The sequence below is a fragment of the Pleurodeles waltl genome, chromosome 8 (genome assembly GCF_031143425.1).
Source record: "Pleurodeles waltl isolate 20211129_DDA chromosome 8, aPleWal1.hap1.20221129, whole genome shotgun sequence".
Lineage (NCBI taxonomy): Eukaryota > Metazoa > Chordata > Amphibia > Caudata > Salamandridae > Pleurodeles > Pleurodeles waltl.
In genome coordinates this window covers 781,778,559-781,794,437 of record NC_090447.1, presented here as the reverse complement: position 1 = coordinate 781,794,437, position 15,879 = coordinate 781,778,559, and positions in this window count along the sequence as shown.

The following is a 15,879-nucleotide window of genomic DNA, read 5'->3' as shown; positions in this document are numbered from 1 at the left end:
ACAATCCAATTTTGGGTACAAGGGTAAAAACTTTGATCCCAAAAAGGCCTGGTGTCGTAGCTGTAATCAGCAAGGACACCAAACTGGAGACAAGGCCTGTCCCAAGAAAAGTTCCACTTCTAACTCTACTCCAGCTCACACTGGAGTGGCCAGTCTCCAAGTGGGATCAACAGTGTGCCCAGAGGAAATCAGGGTTCACACTGAAGCTACATTAGTCTCTGAGGGTGGGGTGGATTTAGCCACACTGGCTGCCTGGCCCCCTAATATGCAAACATACAGGCAGCAGCTCTTAATTAATGGGAAAAGTGTAGAAGGCATGAGGGATACAGGTGCCAGTGTCACCATGGTGACAGAGAAACTGGTTTCCCCTGGTCAATACCTGGTTGGACAAACCTATCCAGTCACCAACGCTGACAATCAGACTAAAGTACATCCCATGGCTATGGTAACTTTAGAGTGGGGAGGGGTCAATGGCCTGAAACTGGTGGTGGTCTCCTCAAATATCCCTGTAGACTGTTTGCTTGGAAATGACCTGGAGTCCTCAGCATGGGCTGAGGTAGAACTCAAAACCCATTCAGCCATGCTGGGTATCCCTGAACTGGTGTGTTTCAAGACAAGGGCCCAGTGCAAGGCTCAGGGTGAAAAAGTGGTGTTGGAGCCTGGAAAAAGGGCCCAACCCTCCAAGAGAAAAGGAACCAGCTTCAACACAACAAAAAAAAGAGAACCTCTCTTCCAAGGAAGAAGTTCTGCCCTCTGAGGGAACTGAGCCCATGGAGTTAGAACCTTATCAGGTTGAGGTCCTAGGCCCAGGGGGACACTCAAGTGAACAGTTGTGTAAGGGGCAAGACACCTGTCCCTCTCTTGAAGGCCTTAGGCAGCAAGCTGCTGAAGAGTCCAAAGGAAAAATAACAGGAACACATAGAGTCTATTGGGAAGATGGACTCCTTTACACTGAGGCAAGAGATCCCAAACCTGGTGCCACTAGGAGAGTGGTAGTGCCTCAGGAGTTTAGGGAGTTCATTCTGACCTTAGCTCATGATATTCCTCTTGCTGGGCATTTGGAACAGACCAAGACGTGGGAGAGATTAGTCAACCACTTCTATTGGCCCAACATGTACCAGAAGGTCAAGGAGTTTTGTGTCTCTTGTGCCACCTGTCAAGCCAGTGGTAAGACAGGTGAACACCCAAAGGCCCCCCTCATTCCACTTCCAGTGGTGGGGGTCCCCTTTGAAAGAGTGGGTATGGACATAGTGGGTCCACTTGAACCTCCCACAGTCTCAGGGAACCAATACATACTAGTAGTAGTGGATCATGCTACTAGATACCCTGAAGCAATTCCCCTTAGGTCGACTACTGCCACTGCAGTAGCCAAAGCACTCATTGTTATTTTTACCAGAGTGGGATTTCCTAAGGAGGTGGTGTCTGACAGAGGTACCAACTTCATGTCAGCATACCTGAAGCATATGTGGAATGAGTGTGGGGTGACATACAAATTCACCACACCTTACCATCCACAAACCAATGGTCTTGTAGAAAGATTTAACAAGACATTGAAAGGCAGGATCATGGAGCTCCCTGAAAAGCTCAAAAGGAGATGGGATGTCCTCTTGCCATGTCTGCTTTTCACCTACATAGAGGTGCCTCAGAAGGGAGGAGGGTTTTCCCCCTTTGAACTTCTGTTTGGCCATCCTGTAAGGAGACCACTAGCTCTTGTAAAAGAAGGCTGGGAGAGACCTCTTCATGAGCCTAAACAAGATATAGTGGACTATGTACTAGGCCTACGCTCAAGGATGGCAGAGTACATGGAAAAGGCAAGCAAAAACCTTGAGGCCAGCCAACAACTCCAGAAGATGTGGTATGACCAAAAGGCTGCTATGGTTGAGTTTCAGCCAGGGCAGAAAGTCTGGGTTCTGGAGCCTGTGGCTCCCAGGGCACTTCAGGACAGATGGAGTGGCCCTTACCCAGTGCTAGAAAGGAAGAGTCAGGTCACCTACCTGGTAGACCTAGGCACTAGCAGGACCCCCAAAAATGGTGATCCATGTGAACCGCCTAAAACTCTTCCATGACAGGGCAGATATGAATCTGTTGATGGTAACAGATGAGGACCAGGAAGCTGAGAGTGAACCTCTCCCTGATCTCCTCTCCACAGACCCTAAAGATGGCTCAGTTGATGGAGTGATCTACTAAGACACCCTCTCTGGCCAACAGCAATCTGACTGTAGGAAGGTCCTGCAACAGTTTTCTGAGCTCTTTTCCCTAACCCCTGTTCAGACACACCGGTGTACCCATGATGTGGACACAGGAGACAGCATGCCTGTCAAAAACAACATTTTCAGACAGTCTGACCAAGTTAAGGAAAGCATCAAGGTGGAAGTCCACAAGATGTTGGAATTGGGAGTCATTAAGCACTCTGACAGCCCCTGGGCTAGCCCAGTGGTCTTAGTCCCCAAATCTCACACCAAAGATGGAAAGAGAGAGATGAGGTTTTGTGTGGACTACAGAGGACTTAATTCTGTCACCAAGACAGATTCCCATCCCATTCTAAGGGCGGGCGAACTGATAGACAAACTAGGTGCTGCCAAATACTTAAGTACCTTTGACTTGACAGCAGGGTACTGGCAAATCAAAATGTCACCAGGAGCAAAAGAAAAGGTAGCATTCTCCACACCTGATGGGCATTATCAGTTTACTGTTATGCCCTTTGGTTTAAAGAATGCCCCTGCCACCTTCCAACGGTTGGTGAATCAAGTCCTTGCTGGCTTGGAGTCCTTTAGTGCAGCTTATCTTGACGATATTGCTGTCTTTAGTTCCAGCTAGCAGGATCACGTGGTCCACCTGAAGAAGGTTTTGAAGTCCCTGCAATCTGCAGGCCTCTCTATCAAGGCATCCAAATGCCAGATAGGGCAGGGAACTGTGGTTTACTTGGGACACCTTGTAGGTGGAGGCCCAGTTCAGCCACTCCAGCCCAAGATCCAGACTATTCTGGACTGGGCAGCTCAAAAAACCCAGACTCAAGTCAGGGCATTCCTTGGCTTGACTGGGTACTACAAGAGGTTTGTGAAGGGATATGGATCTATAGTGACACCCCTCCCAGAACTTACCTCCAAGAAAATGCCCAAGAAGGTAAACTGGACTGTAGAATGCCAACAGGCCTTTGACACCCTGAAACAAGCTATGTGCATAGCACCAGTTCTCAAAGCTCCAGATTACTCCAAGCAGTTCATTGTGCAGACTGATGCCTCTGAACATGGGATAGGGGCAGTTTTGTCCCAAACAAATGATGATGGCCTTGACCAGCCTGCTGCTTTCATTAGCAGGAGGTTACTCCCCAGGGAGCAACGTTGGAGTGCCATTGAGAGGGAGGCCTTTGCTGTGGTTTGATCCCTGAAGAAGCTGAGACCATACCTCTTTGGTACTCACTTTGTAGTTCAAACTGACCACAGACCTCTCAGATGGCTAATGCAAATGATAGGTGAAAATCCAAAACTGTTGAGGTGGTCCATCTCCCTACAGGGAATGGACTTTATAGTGGAACACAGACCTGGGACTGCCCATGCCAATTCAGATGGCCTTTCCAGGTTCTTCCACTTAGAAAATGAAGACTCTCTTGGGAAAGGTTACTCTCATCCTCTTTCGTTTGGGGGGGGGGTTGTGTAAGGAAATGCCTCCTTGGCATGGTTAACCCTGACTTTTTGCCTTTGCTGATGCCAAGTTATGATTTGAAAGTGTGCTGAGGCCTGCTAACCAGGCCCCAGCACCAGTGTTCTTTCCCTAACCTTTACCTTTGTTTCCACAATTGGCACACCTTGGCATCCAGGTAAGTCCCTTGTAACTGGTACCCCTGGTACCAAGGGCCCTGATGCCAGGGAAGGTCTCTAAGGGCTGCAGCATGTCTTATGCCACCCTGGAGACCCCTCACTCAGCACAGACACACTGCTTGCCAGCTTGTGTATGCTGGTGGGGATAAAATGACTAAGTCGACATGGCACTCCCCTCAGGGTGCCATGCCAACCTCACACTGCCTACAGGTATAGATAAGTCACCCCTCTAGCAGGCCTTACAGCCCTAAGGCAGGGTGCAGTATACCATAGGTGAGGGCACAAGTGCATGAGCACTATGCCCCTACAGTGTCTAAGCAAAACCTTAGACATTGTAAGTGCAGGGTAGCCATAAGAGTATATGGTCTGGGAGTCTGTCATACACGAACTCCACAGCACCATAATGGCTACACTGAAAACTGGGAAGTTTGGTATCAAACTTCTCAGCACAATAAATGCACACTGATGCCAGTGTACATTTTATTGTGAAATACACCACAGAGGACATCTTAGAGGTGCCCCCTGAAACCATAACCGACAACCAGTGTGGGCTGACTAGTTTTAGCAGGCCTGCCACACACCAGACATGTTGCTGGCCACATGGGGAGAGTGCATTTGTCACTCTGTGGCAAGTAACAAAGCCTGTACTGGGTGGAGGTGCCTCTCTCCTCTCCCTGCAGGAACTGTAACACCTGGCGGTGAGCCTCAAAGGCTCACCCCCTTTGTTACAGCACCCCAGGTCACTCCAGCTAGTGGAGTTGCCCGCCCCCTCTGGCCACGGCCCCACTTTTGGCGGCAAGGCCGGAGGAGATAATGAGAAAAACAAGGAGGAGTCACTGGCCAGTCAGGACAGCCCCTAAGGTGTCCTGAGCTGAGGTGACTCTGACTTTTAGAAATCCTCCATCTTGCAGATGGAGGATTCCCCCAATAGGGATAGGGATGTGCCCCCCTCCCCTCAGGGAGGAGGCACAAAGAGGGTGTAGCCACCCTCAGGGCTAGTAGCCATTGGCTACTACCCCCCCAGAGCTAAACACACCCCTAACTTGAGTATTTAGGGGCTCCCAGAACACAGCAAGATAGATTCCTGCAACCTAAGACGAAGAAGGACTGCTGAGCTGAAAAACCTGCAGAGAAGACAGAGACACCAACTGCTTTGGCCCCAGCTCTACCGGCCTGTCTTGGTACTTCGAAGGAACTGCTCCAGTGACGCGTTCCACAGGGTCCAGCAACCTCTGAAGCCTCAGAGGACTACCCTGCATCTAAAAGGACCAAGGACTCCAGAGGACAGCGGCTCTGTTCCCCAAAGACTGCAACTTTGCAACAAAGAAGCAACTTTTGAAAACAACATGTTTCCCGCCGGAAGCGTGAGACTTGGCACTCTGCACCCGACGCCCCCGGCTCGACTTGTGGAGAACAAACACTACAGGGAGGACTCCCCGGCGACTGCGAGCCCGTGAGTAGCCAGAGTTGACCCTCTTGAACCCCCCCAGCGACGCATGCAGAGGGAATCCAGAGGCTCCCCCTGACCGCGACTGCCTGCTTCAAAGACCCGACGCCTGGTAAGGACACTGCATCCGCAGCCCCCAGGACCTGAAGGATCTGACCTCCAGTGCAGGAGCGACCCCCAGGTGGCCCTCTCCCTTACCCAGGTGGTGGCTACCCCCCAGGAGCCCCCCCCCCTTGCCTGCCTGCATCGCTGAAGAGACCCCTTGGTCTCCCATTGAATCCTATTGCGAACCCGACACCTGTTTGCACACTGCACCCGTCCGCCCCCGTGCCGCTGAGGGTGTACTCTCTGTGCTGACTTGTGGCCCCCCCCGGTGCCCTACAAAACCCCCCTGGTCTGCCCTCCGAAGACGCAGGTACTTACCTGCTGGCAGACTGGAACCAGGCATCCCCTTCTCCATTGAAGCCTATGCGTTTTGGGCACCACTTTGACCTCTGCACCTGACCGGCCCTGAGCTGCTGGTGTGGTAACTTTGGGGTTGCTCTGAACCCCCAACGGTGGACTACCTGGGACCCAACTTTCAACCCTGTAGGTGGTTTACTTACCTGCAAATCTAACAAACACTTAACTCCCTCAGGAACTGTTGAAAATTGCAGTGTGTCTAGTTTTAAAATAGCTTATTGCCATTTGTGTGAAAACTGTATATGCTATTTTGCTAATTCAAAGTTCCTAAAGTTCCTAAGTGAAATACCTTTGATTTAAAGCATTGTTTGTAAATCTTGAACCTGTGGTTCTTAAAATAAACTAAGAAAATATATTTTTCTATATAAAAACCTATTGGCCTGGAATTGTCTTTGAGTGTGCGTTCCCCATTTATTGCCTGTGTGTGTACAACAAATGCTTAACACTACCCTCTGATTAGCCTACTGCTCGACCACACTACCACAAAATAGAGCATTAGAATTATCTCTTTTTGCCACTATCTTACCTGTAAGGGGAACCCTTGGACTCTGTGCATGCTATTTCTTACTTTGAAATCGTACATACAAAGCCAACTTCCTACATTGGTGGATCAGTGGTGGGGTACAAGACTTTGCATTTGCTGGACTACTCAGCCAATACCTGATCACACGACTAAATTCACGAAATTGTCATTTGAAACAGATTTTTGAAATTTGAGCTATTTTTCTAAATTTTTAAAAGTCCTGCTAGGGCCTTGTGTTAGTCCCTGTTAGCATTTCTTTTAGAGTTTAAAAGTTTTGTAAAAGTCTGAATTAAGTTCAAGAGATAGTTTTAGATTCTTAAAAAGTATTCTAACTTTTAGAAACATAGGGGCATATTTATACTCCGTTTGCGCCGATTGTGCGTCAAAAATTTTGACGCACAATCAGCGCAAACGTTGCCCCGTATTTAAACTTTGACGCCCGAGCCCGCGGACGACAAAATTCCGCCGTGTGCATCATTTTCTGGATGCGCCAACCTGCCCTGCGTTAATGATATGCAGGGTAGGCGTTAAACGGCCATGCGTCGTATTTATGCTTTCGGGCAAAAATGACGCACGGCCGGGAGGCGGAGCGAGAAAATGACGCACAGCCCGATTTGAGTAAAAATTAAACGCCTGGATCAGGGCAGGCGTTAAAATGGAGCAAACACACCTGTATTTAATCAGAACACACAGAACAAACAGCAGAGCAGCAGAGCAGCAGAGCAGCAAAAGGGAGACATGGAAGTGATTCTTATCCAGCGTGCACGCAGACGCAGAGCCCAGCAGCAACAACAGCAGCTGCAACAACACCAGCAGGGACCCCAAAGGCAGCGCAGAAGGCAGGAGAGGATATTCTGCCCAAGAACCACCCTTCAGGGCCTCAGGGAACACGACATCATACAGAGGTACCGGTTGAACTGGCAGGCCATACAGCAGCTGCTGAGAAACATTGAATAGCAGTTGGCCCCCACTTTGGTGACACCCCACTCCATACCAACAGAAACAAAGCTGCTTGCCGTACTTCACATGCTGGCAAGTGGCTCTTTTCAAACAACTGATGCCCTGGTTGGCGGAATATCACAACCATCATTCTCCGCATTTCTGCCCAAAGTACTGGATGCCATCATTCGCCTGACACCCCACCACATCTGCTTCCCTAACACACTGCAGAAGCAGCAGGAAACTAAACAGGGGTTCTAAGCAATCAGTGGCTTCCCACACGTCCTTGGTGCAATCGACTGCACACATGTACGCCTTGTGCCACCTGCTGCAACAGAACACCTCTACCGCAACAGGAAGCACAGACATTCAATCAACGTGCAGGCCATTGTCGATCACCAAGGAATGTTCACCAACATCGTGGCTAAATATCCTGGGAGTGTCCATGACTCATTCATCTTCCGTCACTGCACCATCAACCAACACTTCCAGGATGGACGGTGTGGCAATGGACTACTTGTTGGTAAGTACTAAAACCTACTAATATACACACTGCACAGCAACCCTCCAGGACACACAACACATACACCACAACAGCAACATCTAGACAGGAACACACTGAGGTCCTGACATCACTAGCCATGTTTCTTAAGTCACCATTGAACATGTCATACATCGGAATTTACTGTACAGCCTAATGTGAAGACATTAATGAGTGTGGTAGCCGAAATATCACCTTGCAAATAGTAAGTGTCCCAATAACCTTTACATTAATACACTGCCTAAGTCTAAAGGTATGGGGTGTCCAGGGTACTTTCATATGAACGTGCTAACAACACTTATAAATGAAACTCTACATTGAACTATCTACTCACCCCAAGTGAAGACACAAGGACACCTATATCACAAGTCACAATGCTAGGGAGGGCACACTGCACTGAAAATCCCAAAACATACTGATGACAAACTGTTAGCAGACAAACACTTGCTCAGCCAAGGAAACAACACAATGCAGATGGTATAGCCTACAAGTATAGGATGTCACATTAGTACACTAAATAGTCACAGACAACACAAGACAACTACTGCCATTGAAGGTCTTTTCAATAGTGCAAGCTACATCAACATGATCCCATTCTTTTTCTCTTTCAGCTGATCAGGGGTATGGCATCCAGCCATGGATAATGACACAATTTGGCAACCCGAGTACTGCTGCATAGCGGGCATACAACGACGCCCATAAGAGGACACGCAGCATTGTCGAGCGGACCTTCGGCATCCTCAAGTCAAGGTTCCGCTGCCTCGACATCACTGGTGGTAGCCTACTATATTCCCCCGAGATGGCCTGTAGGATCATCCTCACATGTGCAATATTGCACAACATTTGTGTCAAAAGGAACATTCCTCTCCTCGAACCAGACCCATACATGCCTGAAGACGAGGAAGAGGAGGATGCTGGCCTGCAACAGGAGGGGGAACAACCAAACACGGCTTCTGGAGTGCGTAGGCGCCAACACATTGTGAACAATTTCTTTTCATAATTATCACCATCACCACTTAATGAACTATTGTAAATAAACACTGATAACAAACACCACATCATGGTCTGGCTATTCATTGCTGCACACCTTTAGCTCTAAATATCAGAAGAAGAATGTCGTCTCATGGAGCATTAATGATATAACAATCAGGACACAGAAAAATACACTACAAATGTAATGCCTATCATACAACGGTCACATGCACACACAATGTAAATGACTAACATCCTGTACAGTTCACCTTTGAAGGTCAATAGCTGAGGACCACACCTATTACACACATACATGTAGGAAACATGGTTCATCGCAGCAGATGGCACATAACTAAAACACCATCACTCAACTAGGGGAAAACAGGCCGCATACATCAGGCAGTTGACATGCTTTTGCTTCAGGAACAGGAATGTATTACCAGACTCTTGGCAGCAGTAATTCCAACTACTTACAATCTTTGCAATGACTATCTGTCACTAGAGTTACACATAAGCAGAACATACACAGCACAAGTGCCACACATATGACAAGCATCCAGCACATCACATCCCATCTACATGTCAGCCCTTTTCTAAAAACCTTACACACCCATGCGGCTGGTCACACCCCACCTGTCTGAAGAGGTCCCCGGAATGCTGATATGTGTACCCTGAGATTCCCTCATCTACATACACACACTCACAAGAGTCATCCAGTGTGCCACACTCTTTCCTATGCCTACCATTGTCATAGTACCATCTCACTGCATGGAACTCAGCTCATATAATACACTGGCTTGGAGTTTTTAAGGCCTGGTATCACCTGTAGATTGATTCTCGTGTGAAAGGTACTGTAGGCCATTTTAAAGCAAATCTCATCAGACAGGACTAGTGAGACACTGATGGAGGCCACACCAGTGATCCCCTCCATGCACACCACCCAAATTTACATGCCCCGTCCCTGCTGATGCCTCCTACAGCATAGATGTAGACATTTGGGCAATTACACCATTAAGCATTGCTACTAATGTTGCCGTGTAACACTTTATCAGGGTTCATGTGTCACCTTCAAGACAACACAGGACATACACAGTGTGACATGTCAACTGTCTACTCCTCCCTCTGACCAGTCCTAGTCAGACCACTGATCATGTAATTTGTGAAAGAGCTGGCTCCTGATTGACCCAGCATCCTATCAGCCTGACTGGCACCTGTCCGTGGGTCACCCTAAAGATGCCCGGTGTCCACCTATGGACCACACTTGCTGTCCAAAACCTCTCGTACCTCAGAGGCTAATTTGTCATTTGTCTCATCAATGTATACTCAAAAACATTGTATTGCATCATCTGACTGTTATTTGTATCATATTTGTGACAGTGCCCTTGAATAGCTAAATCATGGCCCTTCCGTTGTCTGGGCCTCATTAATGCCTAAACTACAAAGTGTGACAGTGTACCTGGCCCATAGCCTTTGATGGTGTACGTGGCCTCCAGCAGAACCAGCAACCTCAGATAATGTCCATGAAAAGTCAACACATATGAGGACCCTGACAGTTCACACGCTGAGTAACATTGTTCAAATAATAGAGATGAGTCGTGTATGCTGAATACCAGCCATTTACTTCTGCACAGAGGCTATGATGTTTCCTGATGCATTTCCATCCACAGAGGCCAACTTGAGTACAAATGTTGCAATGACACATGCCGGATCCAGACACCTGAGACATTCTCTCACTCAGCACACCACGGTTGCCCAGTTGAAAGTCTCATTACACGTCTTCAGTGACAGGGTGGGACCATCCACGTGTAGGTTACCATGTCCTCAATGACTTTTGTTACATTTAGCTACAAACGATACTCATTAGATACACGATGAGCTGCCAATAACTCATGATGAGACGTGGACGTTACAGTGACAACATACACCTTAACAGTTGATACTGGATCAACATTGGACCACACACATGTACATGTACCATCCAATCAACAAAATGGTTGCAAGCAGCCTATCACAGTAGTGTCCCAGTTGTAACCTAGCAGGAAGAATGAAACATGCCACTAAACCAGGTAATGCATAAAGGGCCACATACATCAACAACCTATTTGCTATCATGACATAAGGAACGTTGAGATTTTGCTATTAAATCAATGCTAAATGGTATGTCAGAATTCTCCAAAGAATCAATATGGCAAATGTCAAATGGGCAAATGGGATTACAGATTAGCAAACAGAGAATCATACTCAATTTGCTTCCATGGGCCTGCTGCCAATGGTTTAGCATTACTGAATTTGGGAAAACCTTGGATAAAGTTGCAAGTCAGGAACAGCAAACCCCAGGGTGCTGGGGGCCTAAGTCCCCCTCTGCTGCACCCCAAATATAATTTTTTTATGCACATGTGAAGCACACACATGCATAAGGCGCATGTGTGCCCTACATGTCAATAGTATTACACATTTTAGCTACATTAACTCGTAATTAGGACATGGTTACCCCAAAAAAGATTTAGGCGACAATTGCATTACCTAATGTGCTCACAATTTTGCTAAGGTATACATCCTGGTATCTCTTTCATATTTTAAAATTTGCAATCAGCAATTACCTACATATGTGCACAATTATGAGTACTATCCATTCTGGCCAATCATTACTATTGCACTGTGAATACCTTCTATACATCCTATAAGGGACATTTGCTATAGCTAACTCCAAACTTTATCACTTAGCACCGTTTGGTCATGCAAAATTCAATTTCTCATTTGAGCAAATAAAATACATATTTGTCATAATGCGTCATATTTTCACGCATACAGCTTGAGCGTCAAAAATATTTTTTATAATTAGATATCAAAATTGGCTGCGGCTTAATTTTCACCTCTAGAACTGTAAAATATGCCGCAAACAAATATTAATTCCCAATTATGAAAAATATTTTTACTCTGCATTATCTGCACTCCTGTGCGTCAAAAAATATGATGCACAACCTGTATGCATGAAAATATGACGCATAATGGAAAAAACGGTGGCCATGTTATGCAGGATGTGATGTAATAGGATATCCTGTTCACAGATTCTGTACAGTGGGTGTACTTTCGCTTTCACTTTGCAGTCTCTGATTATTCTGGACTGTGTGGCTGTGTGCAAAGTGTTGTCCTGTGCATTAGTGCTTTTGTGTCCAGAGTGCCATCTTACTTGTTGTTTTGTCATCAATATATTGTTGTAGAATACTGTCTGAGTCTGTGTTGTATAAATTTGTCCAGTCCAGTGTTGTATTTATTGTCTGTGGGAGTCTGTTGTGGGTACTGTGATATAGGGGATAGTTGGGCTCTTCTATTTGTTAAGTTTTCTTTGTATTTCCTCACACTAACTTTCCCCATTTCCCCCTTTTCTTTTTTTCTACTACTTTTTCCCCTTTTTCAATGCTTAAATGTCTGGTAGACCACGGCTTTCCAGGATGGGTGAGGAGGAATTGGGGGGGTTTATATGGCTGGTTTGCCACTTCCTCCCACTTATGCTGGAGGCTGGGGGTAGGGTGATACAGGGGTATCACACAGAGGCCCGAAAAGTCAGGTGGGGGAAGGTGCGCCATCTCTTGGTGCGTCTGAATGGGAGCCAACGGAATGACCATCAATTGAAGCACCGCTGGGCTGACCTGATCTCCAGGGAGAAAGATCTGCTGGACCACCTGGGAATCAGGATTAGTGGCCATGTTGGTGAGTACAGATCATGTAAATGTGCACAATTTAAAGCTGTGTAGTGACATGTGATGATTGGTACCCAATCTGCCAGATAAGTAGCTGACTGTGTGTAATGCTATGGAAACATACAGGGTAATTGATGCACTATGTGAAAGATGACAAATGCTAGCAGTCAGGCAGCTCATGTTTTCCACACATACAGGTTGCTTGTAGCAGAATGTAATGTAGTGCCGCCTTTGTGTCAGACAAGCAACACATTAATGAGGCAATCAGGACTCTACAGGTCACAATAGCCAGTGAAGTATGGATGTAGTAAAATCATACCTACATATGTTGACGCTATAGCTAGACTGACATTTGAAACCCTACATGATGCTGAAAATGAGTGCTGCCTTCACGTCAATTGAAGTTAGCAACGTGGCCCACACATATGTCACATGTGTGTCTGGTTAGTGTGTAGGGAAAGTGTTCACGGAAGTGCCATGCCTGTTCGTGATAAATGTGCTCCTTCACATTTTATTGATACATGCCAGATCTGAACATGAACCATATTTGTAAAGGACTCAGGTGCCCTCCGCTAACATATTAGACAGGTATTTATTGTCACTTGTGCCAAAATCCGAATAGGGATGGCAGTCCAAAGGTATGGACTAGGGTACAAACATCTATGTTTGGTGCCAATCACCATTGTTTGGACACATCAATTTATGAAACTATAACAACATGAGGTATTGCCAAAGGACCTGGCCCTCTGTACCATGTACCTAACTGTCACAAATGTGTCATGACCACATAGGCTGTTTGACAGGTCATGCAGTCCTCAAGTAACCAGCTTTTGGATGTCTCTCTTGGATGCGCATGATGAGATTAATACACACTTATATTGTTGCTGCACACTAATGGAGGTGCATGTTTGCCACCACATGACAGTCCGGGCCACTGCATGTGTGTAGAAGTGTGTGTAACTGTAGCAGGAGACCCATCCTTTGTAGATGTTGCACAGGAATTATTCCATGCAGTATGAGCATGTGTGAAAGTGTTTCATTACTCATGTCAGATTATCGCATTGTGTTTGTATTTGAAATTGTTTGTCAGTGCAAGGATTCTGAGCATATTCTTCCTTCCATGCTTTACAGGTGGACCTGCACCGTACACAGTGGGAGAGGTGGCTTGTTTTGAGGACCCGACACCTACAGTGAGTGTTGACATGTGTGATATGTTTTGTGTTTGCTGGTGATGTGTGATGGACTACTGTGTGTTGAACAGATTGCAAGGTTTGATGCGCTGCCCAATCATTAGTCTTGTTCCATTAGTGGGATTTCAGTTATCACTTCATTTTGAGTTGACCTATGCTTATCCATTTGTCTGATCTTGGGTCTGTAGGCCATTCCTGTAGGGCCCGCTATGGGAAATGGGGTGAGTCATGTGGAATACACTAGTTACTTTAAGAGTTGCACTGGGACTCGTCTCGGACTGAGTCTGCATGTCAGACTGACATTCTTCCAGATAGCTTCTGCAAATGGCTTGTCTGAAATCTGCTGCTTCCCTATTAACCGATGTACTGAGTACACTGTAGGTTGGATCTTCAGGGAGCATGTACTTCCACAAGTTGTACTAGAAGTGTGTGGGACTAGAGTGCAACGGCCTAGGTGTGCATGCTATTCATGATCATGGGTGTTCTTGCTCCTCTGTGTCTGTAGAAAAATACGCCTCACTGGAAGTATGTGATGTTGGCCTAGGTCAGTACATTTTGACATGTGTGGACCAGGTTTAGCTGACTCCAATTTGTTGATAGCCCTTCACTGGTGGTGTGTGTGTGGAGGCAAAAACATGTTGAGCTTTCTATACACTCCTGGGTGTGCATCTATTTTGGGATTGTTTGTTGTTCTTCCCTCACCCCCCCCTCAAAGACAGGCATGGGTTTGTGAATAGGGTACCTAGGACTGAAGCAACCAGTATGTTACACATACTTGTGATTATATGAAATATGGTTTTGAACCTAGTGTACACACTCAGTTATGGCACATGAGTTCTATACTAGCAAATCCCATTACAAATTGCAGACCTTGAAGTTTGTGATTGTTATCACATACACTGACATATGTAGTCCAGGCAATAGGCGGAGGAGGTGCAGCATGATTGTTAGCTGCAACTGTAAGTACTTTGATGACAAGTTATTGGCAGTTGTTACCCATCATGTAGATTATTGCATATGCTATGTGTGAGATGACCTTTGTATGCATGCTTCCCATGTACTTCCTCTGAGACTTTCAATGATCTGTATGGTGATATGAGCTGTTACAAGTACAGTAAATGTATTGTCAGATTGACCACTTGTGCTATTCCACACAATGCAGTTCCTATGGTAAATAGTTGCCCTTTGTCTTCACAGCTGCAAACATGAGTGCCGCACAGAGGCATGAATTTGAGAGGCGGGCCATGAGGTACCGACACATCCTGCAGGTGCAGTTGGGGTTCCGACGGATGGCCCGTAAATACCAGTCGGATCGGGCCTCCGGAGCATGGTGGGCTTCACCACAGGGTGGCCCAACGTTGCCCACTACAGCCACCGCCACCACAACCACCGGTTCTCCCCAAGTGGCCCCAGCCACAGCGGGGACAGTTGTCCCTGCCTCTGCAGCACAACCAGGACCCAGCAGTGTGACAGCTGCAGGACAGTCCAGTGGGCTAGGCTCAACACCCACACAGAGCACCTCTGCCGGGACCCAAACAGCAGCAGCACCTCCAATCGACCCTGCAGCATTCCAGGCTTTGGAACGCAAAATGGACAAATTTATGAGGAAGGTGGACAAGCTTAGCCAGGATGTGGCCTACATCAAGAAGCGGGTCAGGTCTATCAGGCGGACCCTCCGGAGGGACAACCTCTACGACTGATATGTTCAATGTACATAATTCCCTCCACTCCCTCCTCTTTCCTTGTTATCATGATTAGTGGGCTATGGGGATTCGTGTTAGGTTAGTATAGGTTGTTAGCTTAGTTAGTGTTAGGGAGGAGGGTGGGGGGTCCTGATTCTTTTTTCTTTTCATTATTAAGTGTGTGGGTGGGTGGGTGGGCGTCAATGTTGGGGTTCCTGTGTGCTTAAAAAAAAAAAAAAAAAAAAAAGATTTACCAAAAGAATATGATTGTTTAGGATAGTATAGTATGTGTGTAGGTTAGTATGTGTTGTCCTGCATGTGTCCTGTCTCATAATGGTGGGTGGGGGGTTGATGTTTAGATCGATTCGTTATATGTGTAGAGTAAGTTTAGCCTAGTTTAGTTAGGGACAGTTGTGGGTAATGAGTAGTCAGGTTAGATTAGTGTAGGTATGACTTTTCCCTTAGTTGCCTCTGGTGTGATTAGTTATGAATAAATATATAGATAACCCTTTGCATTATGTGTTAACTGGTACTTGATCATGGCCTTGCCATCAGTGTAGGTGATTGTTGTTCTATGACATTTGTGTCCTATGCTACAAACCAA